We start from the raw sequence: 21,729 nt of genomic DNA on the forward strand, positions 1-21,729 counted from the left end.
CAGGCAGTGAACCCGCTTCCCTGGTAACCTGGCAATGAACCCCACTTCCCTGGTAACCTGGCAGTGTACCCCACTTCCCTGGTAACCAGGCAGTGAACCCGCTTCCCTGGTAACCTGGCAGTGAACCCCACTTCCCTGGTAACCTGGCAGTGAACCCCGCTTCCCTGGTAACCTGGCAGTGAACCCCACTTCCCTGGTAACCTGGCAGTGAACCCCACTTCCCTGGTAACCTGGCAGTGAACCCCACTTCCCTGGTAACCTGGCAGTGAACCCCACTTCCCTTGTAACCTGGCAGTGAACCCCACTTCCCTGGTAACCTGGCAGTGAACCCCGCTTCCCTGGTAACCTGGCAGTGAACCTGGTGGGCTTGTTCCACATTGAAGTATTGATGCACCTGGGGACAGGGCCTCCGAGATGGCGCGGATGCACCTGTGCACCGAGGTCAGTGTGGTCCCGGACAGGTCCCCATTCGTAGGCTGGAAGGACCCCATGACGTCGACGTTCAGGGCGACCGTCACCTTGACGGCCAATGGGAGTGAGTGTCCTCCCCCATCCCCCTGCGGTGCCAGGTGAGCCATCATCTGCCAGGTGCGTCGCACTGTCCCCCCAGCTTAGCCGGAGTCTTCGACGGCACGCCCGGTCCGGCTGCCCCGCGAATGACAGGCGCTGCCGGTACTCGCGAAGCCTCGTGCAGTTCGCCTTGGCACCTCCTCCTCCTCGGCCTGTTGGGCGTCTGGCTCTCCATCCTCACCGGCTGCCTCCTGTTCCCCGGGGCAGGCTCCGCTGCTGCAGCCTCCTTCTCCTCGAGCAGCTGCAGCTCGTACAGCCGCAGGGCATCCCCCAGGGCTGCGGCGACCAGCAGGAAGGCCCCCATTGCTGGTTGAATTCCAATATCCATTGCCTGCAGGGGGCGAAAGGCCGACATGTTAGCATGGTGCGTACCCCCCCGTGCCCAACCAGGTCCAACAGGCTACATGGTGGTCCCAGTTGGCACTGCGGAGTCTGCCCCACACGTCCCCACCCCCACCCCCCGCCTCCATCCCCGCACCCCTAGCCCTGTTGGTGGCCTCTGGCCCTGGAACCAATCGCTACTGCCAAGGGTACCGTCAGTTGGCACGGCCCATGCCAGTGCTATGCTCCATGACCCCCCTCTGGTGCCTCCCTGTAGGGGCTGCTGTGGGCGTTTCCCTTGGGCGAGCCGCGTGATGCCCGATCGGCGGGCACCAGCCTGTTGCGGGGTATGGCGGAGGATGGGGTGCAGGGATGGTAGGGTGGAGGCACCCATAACGGCCAGGGGCCAAGGTGGGTAGTCAGAGGGGTGCGCAGCAAGATGGCTGCCTTGCAGGCCGCGGTAATGGTGGTCTGTGACTGGACACCCTGGTCCCGTGAGGGGTCACCCCCGCTCCACGGCCCATGCCCCGTCATCTCTCCCCCTACCCCCGACCCTGGCTGCCCCCTGCGCCCCTACCCTACCCCCAGCCAGCCCAGCCAGTGTCAGGACCTGCAGCCCACGGTCGTGTCCTTCCGTGTCCTGCCTCCTCTCGCTCAGCAGCCACGGCGCCTGTTCCCCGACAAGTGAACCTCGCCGTCAGGAAATCCCCCCAGTGGAGGCGGAGGCTCCGGAGAATACCGGGTCGGGCCCGCTAATGATCTGCAGACGGCGTTTACTGTACGTGCGGAGTGGAACGCATTGATGCCGCTGTCGAGGTGACGGAGAACTGCGATTTGGCGTGAAGCTCGGCACCAGCCGCGATTCCAGCGTCGGAACCGATTCTCCGCCCAATCACCTTTCCCGATTTCAGCGTCGTCTGATGAAGAATCCCGCCCAAAGTTAGCCTTACAGCTCATTGATCTAACATCGGAGCTGGGAAAAGCTGGAAATGCAAAAGATTTTAAGCAAGAACAGCAACAGAAAAAGAGATAGCAGGCGGTCGAAATCACAGTCGGCAGGCAGGCGGTCGAAATCACAGTCAGCATGCGGGCGGTCGAAATCACAGTCAGCATGCGGGCGGTCGAAATCACAGTCGGCAGGCGGGCGGTCGAAATCACAGTCGGCAGACGGGCGGTCAAAATCACAGTCAGCATGCGGGCGGTCGAAATCACAGTCGGCAGGCAGGCGGTCGAAATCACAGTCGGCATGCGGGCGGTCGAAATCACAGTCGGCAGGCGGGCGGTCGAAATCACAGTCGGCAGGCAGGCGGTCGAAATCACAGTCGGCATGCAGGCGGTCGAAATCACAGTCGGCATGCAGGCGGTCGGAAAGTGTCTTCCAATTGGTTGAAAGGTCGGAAAACTGAAATATTAACTCTGCCAGCAGAACATTTCTGTTTGTATTTCAGCACCCAATCTAATTTGCCTTTTGGAAGATATTGTGGGTTCACTAAAGGTGACCAGAGATTGTCACTGATATTGCTCTCAGAATCAAACATTCAGGACTAAACTCAACACGGTGGAACGCTCACATGTGGGCGAGATTACCAACCCTCCAGGAATCTTCTGGCATCTCCAGAGATAGAAAATGAATCTCCTTGAGCCACCTTGTTAGCGACACAGCAGAGACGTCATAGCGGCATTCGAAAATGTATATTTCATTTCTTGAAACACTTTCTTCTAATAATGGTGAAAGAAATTGTGGAGATAGAGGAAGAGGCTGGACTGGAGGTCGTGAGGTGAAACTCAGATCTCAGCGGATAACCTGAGGGTTGAACACAGAACAGTACGGCACAGAACAGGCCCTTCGGCCCTCGATGTTGTGCCAAAACCAAGATCAAGCTATCCCACTCCCTGTCATTCTGATAGAACTTAGAACAGTACAGCACAGAATGGAACAGGTTGGTTCAACACCTGCTCAGCGGAGCGGTTCCACAGACTCTTCTGCTGTGATTGGCTGACATTGTTATCGCCGGGGGAGTGCAAAAGCCTCATTAAGGCTTCGAAATGGTGCTAATGAGTGTTGGACGCACCTAGCTGCCATTTTACGCGGTAAGCCCTTTAATCACGACATCATTACTGAAGGCCAAATGAAGAGAAACACTTTGTCAAACACTGTCTGGCCTGAAGTTTCTTGAAGTTGTGTTTAATGGCTTTGTAAGTCAGTGTGGGATCAAAGTTGTTGCATTTTAAGTCATTCCTGCTGTGTCAAAAGTTCAGTACATTTCTTCTAAATTAAACTCAATTTTCTTCATTATTTGCATTGTTTCATTGAGTTTCTTTTCCAGTGAGGGGAGTTGCTGTTTGCTCAGCAAGGGAAGGTTCTGCAGCCGTACAGGACTGGTGTTTATTCAAGGTAAGCATTAAGTTAGCTTTTTTTCCAACTGATTACAAGATGCAATCGAATGGCCACACTGCGCCCAAAAAGCAACCCGCCACGGTGCAGTGTGGCTGATAAAAGCCGGGAGACCCCGCTCCCGGGAACTACCCAGCTCCCAATGCCTCGCATGATCTAACACGATCTCGCAAGATGTTGCAATGTAAATCCCGCCCACAATGGGCAAATCTGCATATCGGAGCGGGACAGCTAGCCTCACTTTAATGTGCAGTTTCCCGAAGCACCTGGGATGTTGAGATCAGTCTCATTTGGGGAGTGCCGTTCAGTATTGGTCTGCCCCCTGGTTGGCATTGATGCCTCATGAAACCACGATCTTTTGGCTAAGAGTATTTCGATGTCGATCGTGGATTGGAGAACACGGAGGGATTAAAATTGTCGAAGAGGAAACGTTTAGAGCTCTGGTGCTATTGGTGGATCTATATGCTGGTCTAAGCCTCTGCTTTATGCCTAACGCCGATACAGGTTAGACTCAACGTGTGAGCTATGGCTGCAGCTGCATCCCGACCACCAGGCTGGGGAGTGCGAAACACTGTCCAAGTCACAGCGAAGAAGTCGGAAGTCACCTGTGGACCGAAACTTCTTCGTGAAGCGGGTGCTGCTCGAGTGCTGCGGGTTTCAAGCAACAGATATCTTCTGCTTGCAAGACTTCCCCAACAATGGATATTTTGACGTCACCTTCAAGAGTGTCGCAGCTTGCATCAAATTCTTGAACGTGTTCAAGGAAAAAGGTAACCAAAGCCCCCTGTCTATCCTGACTGCGGAGCCTCTGTTTACGCTACCGTCGCAGCAAAACCAGGTTGTTACATTGCACACGTACAACCCCCACGTCCCCGTGTCTGATGTGCTCACATTCCTCGCCAGGTACGTTGAGCTGAAAAGTAACAGCGTGCAACTGAAATTAAATGAAAATCACTTATTGTCACAAGCAGGCTTCAAATGAAGTTACTGTGATAAGCCCCTAGTCGCCACATTCCGGCGCCTGTTCGGGGAGGCTGGTACGGGAATTGAACCGTGCTGCTGGCCTGCCTTGGTCTGCTTTCAAAGCCAGCGATTTAGCCCAGTGTGCTAAACCAGCCCCTGAAGGACACCTTTGGCATCTGGACAAGTGAGCACCAGATCAAGGTGACTCTGAGAACAGACGGCGACGGAACCATCCTGCATCCCCCCTCCAGTTTGGCCATTGGAGGAAATCGAGGCAAAATACCAATGTAGAACAGGATGCACAGACCCCCCAGACCACAGACAGGGAAGGAAATAAAGCCCGCCAAGATTATCAACCTCTGGTGGATGGGAGCAGCAATATGACCAACGGACACCAAACGCCGGACATTAAAAATAAGGTCACAGACCAACTCCAGAAATGAACAAGCAGCAACAACCCAGGCGAAAACCGGCCTGCAACCCCAACACCCACTGAATGCCGCAACGGACGCCAGGGCTACACTACCCCCCCCCCCAATGCATCCCCATCGAGTTCACGGGCCCAGTGCGGACCAGGACAGCTTTCTCAGCCCTGCAACTGTGCAACAGTTTGCGAGCACCTCCGGCATGCTGGGGAATATTCAACAGCTGGAACACCCAACTGCATAGACTCTGGCCTCTGAGACTGGTAAATCTACCCTTTTAAAATGGGGTTTAAAATTGCATCTATTAATGTGCGAAGCATTAAAGATACTTTGCGGTGTGTAGCCACACTCAGCTACTTAGCAAACGTGAAAGCCGACCTACTGTTCCTGCAGGGGTGTGGGATTCCGCACCTCAGCAACTACAGGCGCTGGTCGAGCTGGTGGTCCCACGGGCCATCCATCTGGTCAGGAGGAAACGACTGCCGCTCCTCCGGCCTGGGTATTCTGCTGCGGGGAGGCAACTTCACCATCTCCGACGTTAAGGAGGTAGTGGGTGGACGCCTTCTTGTAGCAGACGTTAAATACAAAAACGTCCCTCTCAGACTCAGTAACGTGTACGTCCCGGCCGTAAGGAGTGAGTGGCTGGCAGTTCTTCAGCAACTCCCGCTGCTGGTGGCCACCTCCAAGCCGGTCATTCTGGGCAGTGACTTCAACTGCATCGTCGATGCGGCTGGACGATCCAGCAGAGCCGACAGCAAACTAGACGCTACGTCCAGGCTCCTGATGGGAACGGTAAAAGACGCCAAGCTGCTCGACGTCTGCAGCAACCCTGCAGACGGAGCGCAGCGTAGATACACATGGTCACGGCCAGACGGGTCCGTCCGCCCCAGGATAGACTTCTTCCTTGTGTCCTGTGCTTTCACGGTCAGGTCCACCGTCGTTAAGCCGGTGTTCTTCTCTGACCACTGCCTCCTACTGGCCAACTGCCACCTGCAGGAAGACCAGGGGGCGGGCAGGGGGACATGGAAGCTGAATGTAAAACTGTTGACTCCAGAGAACCTCGAGGAACTTAAAAGGGATTACAAAGATTGGAGAACCGTGAAACCCCTCTTTGAGTCTCCACATCTCTGGTGGGAAGCAATCAAGGGGAACATCAAAAGGTTTTTCATCCTCAAGGGCGTTCCAAAGGTGAGAGAGGGACGAGGGGCCATGTCCAGGCTCCAGAAATGTATGCAGAATTTGCTCCAGCTGCAGTCGATGGGGGTGGATGTCAAGGAGGATCTCCAAGAGGTGAAGAGCCAGCAAGCCTCGCTCTACACCTCGGAGGCCTCCAAGGTTATCTTCCGTTCCAGAGTCCGCTCCGTGGAGCAGGATGAAAAGTGCTCACGCTTCTTCTTCAAAAGGTGCACAGAGAGACCTCTGTGATCAGCAGCCTGAAGGAAGAAGATGGCTCTATAAAGTCATCGGTCTGACATCCTGAGGATCAGCAAATCCTTTTATGCTGGACTGTATGACCTGAAGCCAACAGATAGCACTGTTTCCCAGACCTTCCTGTCGACTATCACAGAGGTCATAGGCGACAGCGAGCTGGAAAACCTGGACACACCGCTAACTCTGGAAGAGCTGACAAAGGCCGTCAGGTTCTTCGAGACGAGTAAAACTCCCGGAAGCGACGGCTTACCGGTTGAGTTGTATTCGGCTCTGTGGGACTGGATGGGCCCAGACCTGCTGGAAGTGTACGAGAGTATGCTTCTAGACGGCAGCATGTCAGAATCCATGAGGAAAGGCATCATCACCCTCATCTACAAGCAGAAGGGGGAAAGGGAAGAAATTCAAAATTGGCGACCCATTTCACTGTTGAATGTGGATTATAAAGTTCTAGCCAAGGTCATCGCCAATCGGGTCAAGTCTGCTCTGGAGTCGGTGATCCACCCTGACCAGACCGGTGCTGTACCCGGCAGGAGATCTCTGATAGCCTCGCGCTACTCAGGGATACGATCGCCTACGTGCAGGACAGGAGGGTGGACACCTGCCTCATCAGCCTTGACCAGGAGAAGGCTTTTGACAGAATATCGCACACCTACATGATGGATGTGCTCTCCAAAATGGGGTTTGGGGAGGGAATTCGCAATTGGATCAAACTGCTCTACACAAACATCTATAGCGCAGTCTCAATCAATGGGTGGGAATCAGAAAAGTTCCAGATCAAATCCGGAGTCAGGCAGGGCTGCCCTCTCTCCTCGGCCCTGTTTGTGTGCTGCATAGAACCTTTTGCCGAGTCCATCAGGAGGGATCCGGGTATAAGAGGAGTGACGATCCCAGGCAGCGGAGGCGTACAAGTTAAGGCCTCCCTGTACATGGACGACGTCGCCGTCTTCTGCATACTGAGGTTCTACCTGTCCCCGGTGTTATGAAGGATGGGCCTGGCCTCATTGCCGCGGAACGCTCCAAGTAGTTGGACCGTGCCGTACCACCTGTCCCTCGTGGAAAAGTTTTTCAAGAAAAACACCTTTGATCACAAGGCAATGAAGCAGTGGTCAGCACGTAATGTCCTCGAGGCCCTCAGGGAAAAGGAGACTGTGGAGGACGTTGGACGGTTCCCTGAGCAGACAGTCAGAGTCATCTGGCAGAACGTCTCATCACCAGAACTTGCAAACAAGCACCAAGACCTAGCTTGGCTGGTGGTGAGAAGGGCCCTCCCCGTCAGAGTCTTCATGTACACCCAAAGGCTCAGCGCCAATGCACTCTGTCCACGGAGTGGCTGTGGGGGAAATGAGATGGTCACCCACCTCCTTGTGGAATGTGCCTTTGCAAAGAAGGTCTGGAGAGAGATGCAGTGGTACTTGTCAAGGTTCATTCCGAGCAGCTCTGTGACACAGGACTCTGTGCTCTACGGACTGTTTCCAGGGACACTCACCGAGACAAACATCAACTGCTGCTGGAAGGTCATCAACTCGGTAAAAGACGCTCTCTGGTCTGCCCAAAACTTGCTGATCTTCCAGTGCAAAGAGCTGTCCTCGACCGAGTGTTGCAGACTGGCACATTCCAAGGTCCAGGACTACGTGCTGAGGGACGCACTCAAGCTTGGGGCAGCTGCCGCCAAGGCGCAATGGGGAAAGACCACTGTGTAAGGTCTTTCCAGCAAATGTACACCGAGGGGCGGGTAACAGTGTAAACCCCCCTCGGTCTGGGCCACCAACACTCCAATGCATATAACAAACATGGCAATGTAAATATTTAAGAAGGAATTGTAATGTAAAGAGCGATATGTGTGTAAGGTTATCAAAATTGAATGGAAGAAAGTCAAAGAAATGTGTAACTCTGATGGAAATGTACAGTCAAGACAGTTCAAAATGTTCTGTAATGTTTATGATAGATTTTATGAATAAAGTATATTTTTTGAAAAATAAAATAAAATTGGCTACCACCTGGTCACCCTGGCAGTGCCAGCTGGGTGCCAGCCTGGCATTTCCTGCGTGGTGGCAATTGGCCGGGGTGCTGTGGGTGATTGGGGGATGCAGGGAAGCCTGGGGACCCCCGCATGGTGAGTTGGGACTTGTGGGGAGTGTTAGGGGTCACATCAGGGGCTCCAGAGATATGGACGCTATTCATAATTGGCATCCCGATCTCTCACTACACTGAGGAGTTCCGGCAAGTGGACTTCCTCGGTGCGGGCAACAGGACTGAGCGCAGCCTGGCCCTCACTGAAACCCCCAGTCTAACCTGAGTGACGTTTGATAGCAGTGTGGTGCTTGCGCTCACTATGGGACTTTGTTCCCATTTAGTTACATCACACTCATAGAGTTAGCGGCACTGTAACAAAATAATAATTAAGCATTAATTTCACCTGCCACTGATAGGAGTTTTCCTGGGTCAACTCTCCACCAGCTCGAGAAATGAAGGTTGCACATTAGGTGTGAAACATTTACGATTTTCTTCATAACAGGGACCCCGTTTGCAATGAAAGCACATTGATTTGCAGCCCCGCTGACACAGATTTGATTCAAGGTGTTAATAATCTCACCGTTCCAGGACTGTGAAAGCTGCTGTGTTTCCCCGGGACCCCGCGTTACTTTGAAGAAAAACATTTCTGGTGTAATCCTCCCCTTTTGTATGAAGGTTAAAGGGGAAATCGATGGATGTTTGAAATTGAGGAGTTTTGAGCGACCAGATTGCAAAGAAATCTGGCGAGAGGGTCGGTCAGCAAAGGGCAGAGATTTAAACTAATTGGGTGAGCGCTGCGACGGAGGTCCGAATGGGGAAAAAGGGGCAGTTCTCTGCATTAGCACCACAGTCTCTGATAACGAGTGCAAGAATTACCCAAATTCAATCCACACAGCTGACGACCTTAATGACCGTACCCGGTCAGGGAAGGTAAGAGGGTTCAGCAGCACCTTTCAAGTATGCACTGTACCGGACAGATCACAGAATCCCTACAGTGCAGAAGGAGGCCATTCAGCCCATTGAAAGAGCACCCTAATCAGATCCCCACCTAATCCCCTGCAACCCCACCTAACCTGCACACCCCTGGACACTAAGGTCAATTTATCACGGCCAATCCACCAAACCTGCACATCTTTGGACTGTGGGAGGAAACCGGAGCACCCAGAGGAAACCCACGCAGACTCGGGGAGAACGTGCAGACTCCGCACAGTCACCCGAGGCCGGAACTGAACCCGGGTCCCTGGAGCTGTGAGGAAGCAGTGCTAACCACTGTGCTACTGTGCCACCCCCTAAACAAAACTGCAAAGAAAAATATAAACAAACAAAATATCAGCCAGTTACAGTCACCTTTGCACACACTCACTCAGTTAAGCTGATCAAATGATGTGCCCTGAATGCCCAAGAGGACCTCAGCTCAATGTGTTTCTTCATTAAGAACCTTAGATGCATGTTGTAGCTTGTTCATTGCACCTGTGATCACCCCAATTACCGTCTGTTTGCTGTCTCCTAGGTTTTACTTAAGATCACGGCAGGCAAACGTCTTTCTTACCTGAGACTTTTTAACAAGGAGAAGAGAGACATTGGCGATAAGGGGGTGGTGCCTCACCCCCTCTACAAGGAGGAAGATCGTCGCATCCATGGACCAGTGTAACAGGGAGAGCTGGAGATGGAGTCAGAGGGTCTACGTCAGATCGCAGCGAACAATCATAGTAATAATAATAACCTTTTATTGTCACAAGTATGAAGTTACTGTGAAAAGCCCCTAGTCGCCACATTCCGGCGCCTGTTCGGGTACACAGGGAGAATTCAGAATTCTCAGCCGGTACGGGAATTGAACCCGCGCAACTGCCCTTGCTCTGCATCACAAACCAGCTGTCTAGCCCACTGAGCTAAACCAGCCCCTGCCAGGTTATTTTCATTTCAGTCTGGTAGCGTCCCCCTAACAGGTGCTGGAATGTGGCGACTAGGGGCTTTTCACAGTAACTTCATTTGAAGCCTACTTGTAACAATAAGCATACTTCACTTTATCAGATGGGAAGTAGAGACGTGATTGTTGCCACATCCAACCCAGCTGATTTCCTTGCGACTGCCGAGAATGGAGCTCGACGTTCCTGCACTCCTCCAGAAACAATGGTGGGAAATTGCCGAGATTCTCAGACAAGGAATATTAGGGGTGCGCTCCCCATGATCTCCCATCCATAGTGTTATGGTGGGATAGCTAATGTGTCCAATGCATGGTGCTTTTTAAAAAAAATTCATGCATTGTTACGACACCCTGGGTGAGTGCACGGTCAATCCCAGCCCCACAGGCCCCGAAGCCCCAACACAAATTAATTAACCAATTCTTATAAAAATACCCAAAGTGTCTGGCCCTTGGCTGCCCAATAATTACAGTCACCAGGTTTGTAAATGTAAACACAATTACTGTTTATTTATGCCAACAACCATCATGGAATATGCAGTAAATATGACTGGATAATGACAGGCTAATACCTACTGCTTACTGTAACTGCCCCACCCTCTACCCTCACACAAGACAGACAAACATAGAGAGGGTGGAAAGGGTAAAAATAATAAGGATGAAGGTCAAAAGGTCTTTGCTTCAAATGGTGGTTCCTTGGCTGGTTTAGCACAGTGGGCTAAACTGTTGGCTTGCAATGCAGAACAAGACCAGCAGCACGGGTTCAATTCCTGTACCGGCCTCCCAGAACAGGCGCCGGAATGTGGCGACTAGGGGCTTTTCACAGTAATTTCATTGAAGTCTACTTGTGACAATAAGCGATTATTATTATTATTATTGTTAACACATTTTCCTCACAGCATGCTTGCAGGTTAAAGTCTCTGGTTTACAGCTGGCAATGGTCTTCTTTGTAGGGTCATTCATTCAGGGACCCGATAGATTTGAAGAAGGCATTCAGCATGCCAGGTTTTATTGATCAGAATATTGAATACAGGAGTTGGGACGTCTTGTTGAAGTTGTACAAGACATTGGTAAGACCACACATGGAATACTGTGTTAGTTCGGGCCACCCTATTATAGGAAGGAGATTGTTAAACTGGAAAGAGTGCAGAAGAGATTTACGAGGATGCTACCAGGACTTGATGGTCTGAGTTATAAGGAGAGGCTGGATAGGCTGGGACTTTTTTCCCTGGAGCGTAGGAGAGGTGATCTTATAGAGGTCTATAAAATAATGAGGAGCATCGATAAGGTAGATAGTCAACATCGTTTCCCAAAGGTAGAGGAGTCTAGAACTAGAGGGCAGAGGTTTAAGGTGAGAGGGGAGAGATACAAAAGAGACCAGAGGGGAAATTTCTTCACACAGAGGGTGGTGAGCATCTGGAACGAGCTGCCAGGCGCAGGGGTAGAGACGGGTACAATTTTGTCCTTTATAAAGCAGTTAGACAGTTACATGGGCAGGGTGGGTATAGAGGGATCTGGGCCTAATGCGGGCAAGTGGGACTAGCTTAGTGATAGAAACTGGGCGGCATGGACCAGCTGGGCCAAACGGCCTGTTTCCGTGCTGTAAACATCTGTGACTCTATGATTCTATTAGAAAAATTAAGTAATCAGAGGCAGCGGGTTTTCTGGAGAAACAGTATATTTCTCATCAAAATGTTCCTGCAGTTCAAGGTTCACACTTAGGCCTACATCTTTCTGAAGAGACACTTTATTTCACATCGGACCTCGCTCCCAGTTCATGGGTTGACTTCAGGCCTCTGCAGTCTCAAGGGAATGGCATCCAGACTTGCTGGGGAGAGAGAGTCAGCTCCACGGTGGTCTTGTGAAGAGGATTAATTAGATCTTTTTGGAGAGAGGTCATTAGATCTCTTCATCCAGGCTGCCCGAATCAAAAGTGGAACCAAACTGGAACCCTGGTGACTCTGAAAACATTCCAGTCGGATTAGATCCAATCACCGCCTGTTACTGGGCAGGGAACAGCCTTTTTGGGCCAATTCATTGGACGCCAGCCAAATCAATCAAGCCAAGTTGCAGCCAATCTCTGTCATTGGTGCCGGTCAGTCTACAACACCGGTTTAAACCGGCACAGGCTTCTGCTTGAATTAAAGGCACAGGCCACAGCTGCCTTCTGCTTGATTTAAAGGGACAGGCCAGAGGCTTCCTTAAAGACACGGGTCCAAATATCATTATTGGATCAAAAATGTAACGGCAAAAATATAAGAGAGGGGGAATGATGGAATAAACGGGAAGGACCCTGACAGCACTGAAGAAAAAGGTATTTATGAAAGCTGATGTTTGAGATTTCACTGATTTGCTGTTATTTGTATGTTTCACACATCCAAGTGGTGATAAATAATATACATTTGTAAACCGTTGCCTGGGTACCAGTGGTCTCTGCTGGACATATTCTTTGAGCTGAATGAGTAAATGAGACATTCGATAAGGTTTGTGAGCTGTGGTCAGAGATACACAAGAGATCTGATAAATTGGTTTCTGTGCTGCTAGGTAAGAATGGAAAATAGTGGGGAGTTAAATATCTAACCTTTTGCTAGAAAGTGTGTATGTGAGTGTTTAGGGGTGTGTGTGTAGGTGTGTGTGTATGTATGTGTGTGTAGGTATGTGTGTCTGTAGGTGTAGGTGTGTGTGTGTGTAGGTGTAGGTGTGTGTGTGTGTAGGTGTAGGTGTGTGTGTGTGTGGTGTGTGTGTAGGTGTATGTGTGTGTGTGGGTATGTGTGTGTAGGTGTAGGTGTGTGTAGGTGTGTGTGTGTGTATGTGTAGGTGTGTGTGTGTAGGTGTGTGTGTAGGTGTACGTGTGTATGTGTGTGTAGGTGTGTGTGTGTAGGTGTAGGTGTGTGTGTTTGTGTAGGTGTGTGTGTGTGTAGGTGTGTGTGTGTATGTGTGTAGGTGTAGGTGTGTGTGTAGGTGTGTGTGTAGGTGTGCCTGTTTGTGTGTAGGTGTGTGTGTAGGTGTGTGTGTATGTGTGTGTAAGTGTGTGTGTAGGTGTGTATGTGTGTGTGTAGGTGTAAGAGTGTGTGTAGATGTAGGTGTGTGTGTGTAGGTGTGTGTGTGTGTGTAGCTGTGTGTGTGTGTAGGTGTGTGTGTGTAGGTGTAGGTGTGTGTGTGGGTGTGTGTAAGGGTGTGTGTAGGTGTGTGTGTGTGTAGGTGTGTGTGTGTAGGTGTGTGTGTGTGTAGGTGTGTGTAGGTGTGTGTGCGTAGGTGCGTGTAGGTGTGTGTGTGTGTAGGTGTGTGTGTGTGTGTGGGTGTGTGTAAGGGTGTGTGTAGGTGTGTGTGTGTGTAGGTGTGTGTGTGTAGGTGTGTGTGTGTGTAGGTGTGTGTAGGTGTGTGTGTGCGTAGGTGCGTGTAGGTGTGTGTGTGTGTAGGTGTGTGTGTGTGTGTGGGTGTGTAGGTGTGTGTGTGTGTAGGTGTGTGTGTAGGTGTGTGTGTAGGTGTGTGTAGGTGTAGGTGTGTGTGTGTAGGTGTGTGTGTGTGTAGGTGTGTGTGTGTGTAGGTGTATGTGTAGGTGTGTGTGTGTGTAGGTGTATGTGTGTGTGTGTGTGTGTAGGTGTGTAGGTGAAGGTGTGTGTGTGTGTAGGTGTGTGTGAGTGTGTAGGTGTGTGTGTAGCTGTGTGTGTGTAGGTGTGTGTGTGTGCAGGTGTGTGTGTGTGTAGGTGTGTGTGTAGGTGTGCGTGTGTAGGTGTAGGTGTGTGTGTGGGTGGGTGTGTGTGTGTAGCTGTGTGTGTGTAGGTGTGTAGGTGTAGGTGTGTGTGTAGGTGTGTGGGTGTGTGTAGGTGTGTGTGTGTGTGTAGGTGTGTTTGTAGGTGTGTGTGTGTGTGTAGGTATGTGTGTGTGTGTAGGTGTGTGTGTGTGGGTGTGGGTGTGGGTGTGTAGGTGTGTGTGTGTAGATGTGTGTGTGTAGGTGTGTGTGTGTGTAGGTGTGAGTGTGTGTAGGTGTGTGTGTGTAGGTGTGTGTGTGTGTGTGCAGGTGTGTGTGTGTGTGTAGGTGTGTGTGTAGGTGTGTGTGTGTGTGTGTAGGTGTGTGAGCGTGTGGGTGTGTGTGTGTAGGTGTATGTGTGTAGGTGTAGGGGTGTGTGTGTGTGTGTAGGTGTGTGTGAGTGTGTGTAGGTGTGTGTGTGTGTGTAGGTGTAGGTGTGTGTGTAGGTGTGTGTGTGTGTATGTGTAGGTGTATGTGTGTAGGTGTGTGTGTGTGTATGTGTAGGTATGTGTATGTGTAGGTGTGTGTGTGTAGGTGTATGTGTAGGTGTGTGTGTGTGTAGGTGTGTAGGTGTATGTGTGTGTGTGTGTGTGTAGGTGTAGGTGTGTGTGTAGGTGTAGGTGTATGTGTACGTGTGTGTGTGTAGGTGTGTATGTGTGTGTGTAGGTATAGGTGTGTGTGTGTAGGTGTGTGTAGGTGTGTGTGTAGGTGTGTGTGTAGGTGTGTGTGTGTAGGTGTGTGTGTGTAGGTGTGTGTGTATGTGAAGGTGTGTGTGTGTAGGTGTGTGTGTGTATGTGTAGGTGTGTGTGTGTAGGTGTGTAGTTATAGGTGTGTGTGTGTAGGTGTGTGTGTGTAGGTGTGTGTGTAGGTGTGTGTGTGTGTAGCTGTGTGTCTGTGTAGGTGTGTGTAGGTGTAGGAGTGTGTGTAGGTGTGTGGGTGTGTGTAGCTGTAGGTGTGTGTAGGTGTGTGTGTAGGTGTGTGGGTGTGTGTAGGTGTGTGTAGGCGTGTGTGTGTAGGTGTGTGTAGGTGTGTGTGTGTGTAGGTGTGTGTGTGTGTAGGTGTGGGTGTGTAGGTGTGGGTGTGTAGGTGTGTGTGTGTAGGTGCGTGTGTGTGTAGGTGTGTGTGTAGGTGTGTGTGTAGGTGTGTGTGTGTGCAGGTGTGTGTGTGTGTAGGTGTGTGTGTAGGTGTGTGTGTGTAGGTGTATGTGTGTGTGTGTAGGTGTGTAGGTGAAGGTGTGTGTGTGTGTAGGTGTGTGTGTGTGTGTGTAGGTGTGTGTGTAGCTGTGTGTGTGTAGGTGTGTGTGTGTAGGTGTGTGTGTGTGTGCAGGTGTGTGTGTGTGTGTGTGTCGGTGTGTGTAGGTGTGTGTGTGTAGGTGTAGGTGTGTGTGTGTGTGTAGCTGTGTGTGTGTAGGTGTGTAGGTGTAGGTGTGTGTAGGCATGTGGGTGTGTGTAGGTGTGTGTGTGTAGGTGTGTGTGTGTGTGTAGGTGTGTAGGTGTGTGTGTGTAGGTGTGGGTGTGTAGGTGTGCGTGTGTGTAGGTGTGTGTGTGTTGGTGTGTGTGTAGGTGTGTGTGTGTGTAGGTGTGTGTGTGTGGGTGTGTGTGTGTGTGTGTAGGTGTAGGTGTATGTGTGTAGGTGTAGGGGTGTGTGTAGGTGTGTGTGTGTGTAGGTGTGTGTGTACATGTGTGTGTGTGTAGGAGTAGGTGTGTGTAGGTGTGTGTAGGTGTAGGTGTGTGTGTAGGTGTGTGTGTGTGTGTGTATGTGTAGGTGTATGTGTGTAGGTGTAGGTTGTGTGTGTATGTGTAGGTGTGTGTATGTGTAGGTGTGTGTGTGTAGGTGTATGTGTAGGTGTGTGTGTGTGTAGGTGTGTAGGTATAGGTGTGTGTGTGTGTGTGTAGGTGTAGGTGTGTGTGTAGGTGTAGGTGTGTGTGTATGTGTAGGTGTGTGTGTATGTAGGTGTGTGTGTGTAGGTGTAGGTGTGTGTGTGTGTAGGTGTGTGTGTGTATGTGTAGGTGTGTGTGTGTGTGTAGGTGTAGGTGTAGGTGTATGTGTGTGTAGGTGTGTGTGTAGGTGTGTGTGTGTAGGTGTGTATGGGTAGGTGTGTGTGTATGTGTAGGTGTGTGTGTGTTGGTGTGTAGTTATAGGTGTGTGTGTGTAGGTGTGTGTGTGTGTAGGTGTGTGTAGCTGTGTGTGTGTAGGTGTGTGTGTAGGTGTAGGTGTGTGTGTAGGTGTGTGGGTGTGTGTAGCTCTGTGTGTGTAGGTGTGTGTGTGTAGGTGTAGGTGTGTGTGTAGGTTTGTGTAGGTGTGTGTGTAGGTGTGTGTGTAGGTGTGTGTGTGTAGGTGTGTGTGTGTGTGTAGGTGTGTGTGCATGTGGGTGTGTGTGTGTAGGTGTATGTGTGTAGGTGTAGGGGTGTGTGTGTGTATGTGTAGATGTATGTGTGTAGGTGTAGGTGTGTGTATGTGTAGGTGTGTGTGTGTATGTGTAGGTATGTGTGTAGGTGTGTGTGTGTATGTGTAGGTGTGTGTGTGTGTAGGTGTGTAGGTGTGTGTGTGTGTGTGTGTGTAGGTGTAGGTGTGTGTGTAGGTGTAGGTGTGTGTGTGTGTGTAGGTGTGTGTGTGTAGGTGTAGGTGTGTGTGTGTGTAGGTGTGTGCGTGTGTGTATGTGTAGGTGTGTGTGTGTGTAGGTGTGTGTGTGTGTAGGTATAGGTGTGTAGGTGTGTGTGTGGGTGTGTAGGTGTAGTTGTGTGTGTAGGTGTGTGTGTGTGTAGGTGTAGGTGTGTGTGTAGGTGTAGGTGTGTGTGTGTGTGTAGGTGTGTGTGTGTAGGTGTAGGTGTGTGTGTGTGTAGGTGTGTGTGTGTGTGTATGTGTAGGTGTGTGTGTGTAGGTGTGTAGTTATAGGTGTGTGTGTGTAGGTGTATGTGTGTGTGTGTGTGTGTAGGTGTAGGTGTGTGTGTAGGTGTAGGTGTATGTGTACGTGTGTGTGTGTAGGTGTGTATGTGTGTGTGTAGGTATAGGTGTGTGTGTGTAGGTGTGTGTAGGTGTGTGTGTAGGTGTGTGTGTAGGTGTGTGTGTAGGTGTGTGTGTGTAGGTGTGTGTGTGTAGGTGTGTGTGTATGTGAAGGTGTGTGTGTGTAGGTGTGTGTGTGTATGTGTAGGTGTGTGTGTGTAGGTGTGTAGTTATAGGTGTGTGTGTAGGTGTGTGTGTGTGTAGGTGTGTGTGTAGGTGTGTGTGTGTGCAGCTGTGTGTCTGTGTAGGTGTGTGTAGGTGTAGGAGTGTGTGTAGGTGTGTGGGTGTGTGTAGCTGTGTGTTTGTGTAGGTGTGTGTAGGTGTGTGTGTAGGTGTGTGGGTGTGTGTAGGTGTGTGTAGGCGTGTGTGTGTAGGTGTGTGTAGGTGTGTGTGTGTGTAGGTGTGTGTGTGTGTGTAGGTGTGGGTGTGTAGGTGTGGGTGTGTAGGTGTGTGTGTGTAGGTGCGTGTGTGTGTAGGTGTGTGTGTAGGTGTGTGTGTAGGTGTGTGTGTGTGCAGGTGTGTGTGTGTGTAGGTGTGTGTGTAGGTGTGTGTGTGTAGGTGTATGTGTGTGTGTGTAGGTGTGTAGGTGAAGGTGTGTGTGTGTGTAGGTGTGTGTGTGTGTAGGTGTGTGTGTAGCTGTGTGTGTGTAGGTGTGTGTGTGTAGGTGTGTGTGTGTGTGCAGGTGTGTGTGTGTGTGTGTCGGAGTGTGTGTAGGTGTGTGTGTGTAGGTGTAGGTGTGTGTGTGTGTAGCTGTGTGTGTGTAGGTGTGTAGGTGTAGGTGTGTGTAGGTATGTGGGTGTGTGTAGGTGTGTGTGTGTAGGTGTGTGTGTAGGTGTGTGTGTGTGTAGGTGTGTAGGTGTGTGTGTGTAGGTGTGGGTGTGGGTGTGTAGGTGTGTGTGTGTGTAGGTGTGTGTGTGTTGGTGTGTGTGTAGGTGTGTGTGTGTGTAGGTGTGTGTGTGTGGGTGTGTGTGTGTGTGTGTAGGTGTAGGTGTATGTGTGTAGGTGTAGGGGTGTGTGTAGGTGTGTGTGTGTGTAGGTGTGTGTGTACATGTGTGTGTGTGTAGGAGTAGGTGTGTGTAGGTGTGTGTAGGTGTAGGTGTGTGTGTAGGTGTGTGTGTGTGTGTGTGTGTATGTGTAGGTGTATGTGTGTAGGTGTAGGTTGTGTGTGTATGTGTAGGTGTGTGTATGTGTAGGTGTGTGTGTGTAGGTGTATGTGTAGGTGTGTGTGTGTGTAGGTGTGTAGGTATAGGTGTGTGTGTGTGTGTGTGTAGGTGTAGGTGTGTGTGTAGGTGTAGGTGTGTGTGTATGTGTAGGTGTGTGTGTATGTAGGTGTGTGTGTGTAGGTGTAGGTGTGTGTGTGTGTAGGTGTGTGTGTGTATGTGTAGGTGTGTGTGTGTGTGTGTGTAGGTGTAGGTGTATGTGTGTGTAGGTGTGTGTGTAGGTGTGTGTGTGTAGGTGTGTATGGGTAGGTGTGTGTGTATGTGTAGGTGTGTGTGTGTTGGTGTGTAGTTATAGGTGTGTGTGTGTAGGTGTGTGTGTGTGTAGGTGTGTGTAGCTGTGTGTGTGTAGGTGTGTGTGTAGGTGTAGGTGTGTGTGTAGGTGTGTGGGTGTGTGTAGCTCTGTGTGTGTAGGTGTGTGTGTAGGTGTAGGTGTGTGTGTAGGTGTGTGTAGGTGTGTGTGTAGGTGTGTGTGTAGGTGTGTGTGTGTAGGTGTGTGTGTGTGTGTGTAGGTGTGTGTGTGTAGGTGTGGGTGTGTAGGTGTGTGTGTGTAGGTGTGTGTGTGTGTAGGTGCGTGTGTGTAGGTGTGTGTGTAGGTGTAGGTGTGTAGGTGTGTGTGTAGGTGTGTGTGTAGGTGTGTGTGTATGTGGGTGTGTGTGTGTGTAGGTGTATGTGTGTAGGTGCAGGGGTGTGTGTGTGTGTGTAGGTGTGTGTGTGTGTGTGTAGGTGTGTGTGTAGGTGTGTGTGTGTAGGTGTAGGTGTGTGTAGGTGTAGGTGTGTGTGTAGGTGTGTGTGTATGTGGGTGTGTGTGTGTAGGTGTATGTGTGTAGGTGTAGGGGTGTGTGTGTGTATGTGTAGATGTATGTGTGTAGGTGTAGGTGTGTGTATGTGTAGGTGTGTGTGTGTATGTGTAGGTATGTGTGTAGGTGTGTGTGTGTATGTGTAGGTGTGTGTGTAGGTGTGTAGGTGTGTGTGTGTGTGTGTGTGTGTGTAGGTGTAGGTGTGTGTGTAGGTGTAGGTGTGTGTGTGTGTGTAGGTGTGTGTGTGTAGGTGTAGGTGTGTGTGTGTAGGTGTGTGCGTGTGTGTATGTGTAGGTGTGTGTGTGTGTAGGTGTGTGTGTAGGTGTGTGTGTGTGTAGGTATAGGTGTGTAGGTGTGTGTGTGGGTGTGTAGGTGTAGTTGTGTGTGTAGGTGTGTGTGTGTGTAGGTGTGTGTATGTGTGTGTAGGTGTAGGTGTGTGTGTAGGTGTGTGTGTTGGTGTGTGTGTGTAGGTGTGTGTGTGTGTGTAAGTGTGTGTGTATGTGTAGGTGTGTGTGTGTAGGTGTGTGTGTGTATGTGTAGGTGTGTGTGTGTGTATGTGTTGGTGTGTGTGTGTAGGTGTGTAGGTATAGGTGCGTGTGTGTAGGTGTGTGTGTGTGTAGGGGTGTGTATGTGTGTGGGGGGTGTATGTGTGTGTAGGTGTGTGTGTGTAGGTGTGTGTGTAGGTGTGTGTGTGTGTGTGTAGGTGTAGGTGTGTGTGTGTGTAGGTGTGTGTAGGGCTGTGTATGTGTGTGGGGGGTGTATGTGTGTGTAGGTGTGTGTGTGTGTAGGTGTGTGTGTGTAGGTGTAGGTGTGTGTGTGTAGGTGTGCGTGTGTGTGTGTGTAGGGGTGTGTGTGTGGGGGGGTGTATGTGTGTGTAGGGGTGTGTGTGTGTGTGTGTAGGTATGTGTGTGTGTGTGTAGGTGTGTGTGTGCATGTGTAGGTATGTGTGTGTGTGTAGGTGTGTGTGTGTGTAGGTGTGAGTGTGTAGGTGTGTGTGTGTGTAGGTGTGCATGTGTAGGTGTGTGTGTGTGTAGGTGTGTGTGTGCGTGTGTAGGTGTGTGTGTGTAGGTGTGCGCGTGCGTGTGTAGGTGTGTGTGTAGGTATGTGTGTGTGTGTGTGTGAAGGTGTGTGTGTGTAGGTGTGTGTGTGTAGGTATGTGTGTGTGTGTGCAGGTGTGTGTGTGTGTGTGTGTAGGTGTGTGTGTGTGTAGGTATGTGTGTGTGTGTAGGTGTGTGTGTGTGTGTAGGTATGTGTGTGTGTGTAGGTGTGTGTGTGTAGGTATGTGTGTGTGTGTAGGTGTGTGTGTGTAGGTATGTGTGTGTGTGTAGGTGTGTGTGTGTAGGTATGTGTGTGTGTGTAGGTGTGTGTGTGTGTGTAGGTATGTGTGTGTGTGTGTAGGTGTGTGTGTGTAGGTATGTGTGTGTGTAGGTGTGTGTGTGTAGGTATGTGTGTGTGTGTAGGTGTGTGTGTAGGTATGTGTGTAGGTGTGTGTGTGTGTGGCAGGGTTGAGTGTGGTTTCACGAGACCCATTGATGATATCAACCCTCAAGGCCCCAGCTGTAATCCCAAAGGATTCGGAATCCTGGCTCTGCTATTCCCTACTGGGAATTCCGTACCGATTGCGACGATGGAAAGTGTCCCCCGTGCACGATGCAACAGAGTCTCCTGGTGCTCAAGGTACGCATGCATCCTGAAAGTAACAGTAACTTCAAGGGAGGAACCTACGGCAGTAAGTTACGAATGTGGCCGGAATCTCACTGCTATAAAGTAAAAGTCTTACAACACCAGGTTAGTCCGGATCAGAGGAGTCCGGATGAAGGAGCAGCGCTCCAAAAGCTAGTGATTCGAAACAAACCTGTTGGACTTTAACCTGGTGTTGTAAGACTTCGTACTGTGCTCACCCCAGTCCAACGCCGGCATCTCCACATCATCATTCCCGTACCAGCCTCCCCGAACAGGCGCCGGAATGTGGTGACTAGGGGCTTTTCACAGTAACTTCATTGAAGCGTACTTGTGACAATAAGCGATTTTCATTTTCATTTTCATCACTGCTACAAAAGCAGAATTGTGTCCACTCCTAAGTGATCAGCATTTCAACACACAACAGCTGACTGGTGTTTGTTTTCCCGTGCCCCCACCCCAAACTAATCATCCTGCTCTGACCCTCTGCACCATTATCAGCTCCTCCAGCTGCAATGGTTCCTGCCGGACTGGGATCTGCCTCTCGTCTGGCTGTAATTGGATGCGATTGTGCATGTTACCGTGGCTCATTACGACAACACAACCAGGAGTATTGCTTTCAGTTGGGATTTGTTCCGCTGCGGCGAGTTACCACGATCTAAAGAGGCTTTGTCTCTTGCAGGATTTCACTAAATCACTCAACCATTGCCGCTACCCCAGGACCTGAGCTTCAATGACAAAAAGAACACAGCAAATGTGGAGTTGAAAGGGAGAGGGACCCACTCGGCCAGGCGGGTGGTCACGACGGTGGAACTTTACATCTTAAACAACAGCAACGTTGAATTATTTTCAGAATCGAGACCAAGGGGCTTGATCTAGGAATTGGAAAGTGTGGTTACTCACTCCAAACCAACAAAGTCATGACTGAGGCCTCTCCAAATCCTGACTGCAATCAGAGAGCTCGTTACCAACATGGAGCTCAGTACCACCAGGGTTTAGAGGCAATTGTATTTTCCCTTCTTAATACAGGCATCAGCACAACCGAAGTGTGTGTCCCTCACCACGGAGTGTGTGTCCCTCACCACGGAGTGTGTGTCCCTCACCACATAGTGTGTCCCTCACCACATAGTGTGTCCCTCACCACAGAGTGTGTCCCTCACCACGGAGTGTGTGTCCTTCACCACGGAGTGTGTGTCCCACACCAGGGAGTGTGTGTCCCTCACCACGGAGTGTGTGTCC

The 21,729-nt window shown here is 50.7% G+C and overlaps 1 long non-coding RNA gene across 2 annotated transcripts in view; it reads right to left on the bottom strand.

Annotated features, from left to right (window-relative positions):
• Positions 1–647: 647 nt before the first annotated feature.
• LOC140404272 (uncharacterized) overlaps positions 648–21,729 on the bottom strand; it is a 111,114-nt gene continuing 90,032 nt past the window's right edge. For both annotated transcript variants that reach the window (XR_011938477.1, XR_011938476.1), the window contains exons 2-3: positions 9,668–9,778; positions 648–901 (exon numbers count right to left, since the gene is read on the bottom strand). This is a non-coding gene — a long non-coding RNA (uncharacterized lncRNA). The remainder of the gene's footprint in view (positions 902–9,667; positions 9,779–21,729) is intronic.

The sequence above is a fragment of the Scyliorhinus torazame genome, chromosome 30, assembly GCF_047496885.1.
Source record: "Scyliorhinus torazame isolate Kashiwa2021f chromosome 30, sScyTor2.1, whole genome shotgun sequence".
In the NCBI taxonomy this organism is placed as follows: domain Eukaryota; kingdom Metazoa; phylum Chordata; class Chondrichthyes; order Carcharhiniformes; family Scyliorhinidae; genus Scyliorhinus; species Scyliorhinus torazame.